General features: G+C 45.5%; 1 non-coding gene across 1 annotated transcript; it reads right to left on the reverse strand.

Moving 5' to 3' along the window:
- Positions 1 to 1471: 1471 nt before the first annotated feature.
- On the reverse strand, positions 1472 to 1544 carry TRNAA-CGC. The gene has a single exon. It is a non-coding gene; the product is annotated as a tRNA-Ala (tRNA).
- Between the last annotated feature and the right edge of the window lie 637 nt (positions 1545 to 2181).

Raw genomic sequence — 2181 nt, forward strand, 5'->3', positions numbered from 1 at the left:
TATTTCTGGTGTTCGTTATACTATCATGATTTAAGATGGATAGATCGAAAGGTTTTTTAATAAAAAAATAATAGAAGACCAGTGCTATCAAATGCAAAGCACCAAGAGCGGCAGCCCCCGGGCCGGGGCGAAACCCTGCACTTATCTAGCTCCGGTGGACGAGCCCTTTCCGTTCATTCACCGGCATGCACGCCGGCCCCAGAGCACAACTGCACAAGCATGGACGAATCTCAAAACCGCAAACACTTTACCGCATGCAATCATCCGCTTTCGTCCGAGAAAGCCCCCCACAGGTCGCACACTTGGAACTCTACCCGGAAGAAACACGCCTACTAGCTCAGGGCAGGTCCACTTGGCAGGTTCCATTTCTAGCTAGATGTGCCGCCTTTCCCGCCTTTTGTTGCATTATGTTTGCCGCGAGCTACACGTCCTCGTTAATCATTAACCACACAAAACATGAGGGTGGGATGAATGGAATGGAATGAGAATGATCGGTTTCTACCTAGCAGCTATAGGTAATACAGTACCAAGAACATTCCTCACAAATTATGGCTGCCTGCGTAGGCCGTCCTTGTTTAAAGTAAGCTGAGATGCCACTGTTTTACTTTCATGCTTTATTACTAGAGAAAAGTATGTTTTTGGTCCTTCAAGTTCCCACAAAGTATAGACTTGGTCCCTCAAGATTTTGTGATATACATTTGGTCCCTCAAGTCTCAAAACCGGATAAGTTTGGTCCTAAACCAGATTTTGAGCAAGTTGACCGGGTTTGACCGCCACAAAACCGCCTGATGAATAGTAAATTTGAAAAAAAAACGACAAAATTCTGCTAGAGCCCGTCCGGTGTCATTTCAGGACAAAATTTTCGTCACATCTTGCGCACGTAAGCATATTGGACCCCAAAATTTTCATAATTTTTTGATTTTGTTTTTGACTTTTTTTCAATTTACTATTCATTAGGCAGATTTTTTTTTTGCCATGAGCTTCTCGAGTGCTGAAAGAGCCTGAAATTTTATTCGCATCTTGTGCACGTAAGGATATTTGACCCCAAAAAATTTGAGGATTTTTTGAAGATTCTTTTTCGAATTTACAGTTCATCGGGCGGTTTTGTGGCGGTCAAAACCGGTGAACGTGCTCAAAATCTGGTTTAGGACCAAACTTATCCGGTTTTGAGACTTGGGGGACCAAATGTATACCAAAAGATCTTAAGGGACCAAGCCTATACTTTGTGGAAACTTGAGGGATCAAAAACATACTTTTCTCTTATTACTACCACTCCGTACGAGAGACAAGGGGAGGGGAGGGGAGAGGAGCGCTTGAGCGTGTGATGGTGGACGTTGGTGCTAGCTAGGGTAAAAGGCTGGGCTGGGCTGGGCTGGGCCTCGGAGATGAGAGCTGAACAAGGCAACTGTCAAAATGAATAGGAGGTAAAAAAATAAGCATTTCTCTGATGATTCTGGGAATAATGATAATATGGAGGTGCGGGGAATCGAACCCCGTGCCTCTCGCATGCGAAGCGAGCGCTCTACCATATGAGCTACACCCCCGGGCTGGTGTGTGCTAACTTCTGACACTATATATTTGGTACTCCTATACATAATGGAATTGGAAATGAGAAAGGTGGCCTAATCCACGCTGGTGCCCGACACGGTGACCGGAGATGAGAACGACGGCGCGGCTCTCGGTTTACTGCCATCCATGGGCAGGGCGTTGGTGCTCGTCTTGCTCTCTGCCCAATTTGCCCTTTCTATTGGTGGCAGAAAACATCTGTTTCTGCAAGACGACAGCTAAAATACAGGGTAGACAGAGTAAAATGAGATCATGCCACCAGCAAGGCGGCACTCTAGCTAAACATATAGCCCATCTAATGCGACTGAGCACAAGGTAACAGGGATGAGCATCAGCTAGGGCAAAAGACTCACAAGTTCTACGTTATTCAGGCGAATGGTCTCCATCGTTGCAAACAGATTGTGCGAATATGTTGCGAATGGTGTCCGTCGTCGCGATTGGCGGACCAATGCACGACCGTCTTACCAAAGAACTTTTTTTTTTCGGGGGATCTTACCAAAGAAGTTACCAGCTACAGTCTCGAATTTACTCTTTGTTTGCAGACTGCAAGCAGATGTCATCTCGGAAATGTCGGTTATTTATCATCTGCTCTTCAGACATTCAAGAATACAACCA

The sequence above is a fragment of the Triticum urartu genome, chromosome 2, assembly GCF_003073215.2.
Source record: "Triticum urartu cultivar G1812 chromosome 2, Tu2.1, whole genome shotgun sequence".
In the NCBI taxonomy this organism is placed as follows: Eukaryota; Viridiplantae; Streptophyta; class Magnoliopsida; order Poales; family Poaceae; genus Triticum; species Triticum urartu.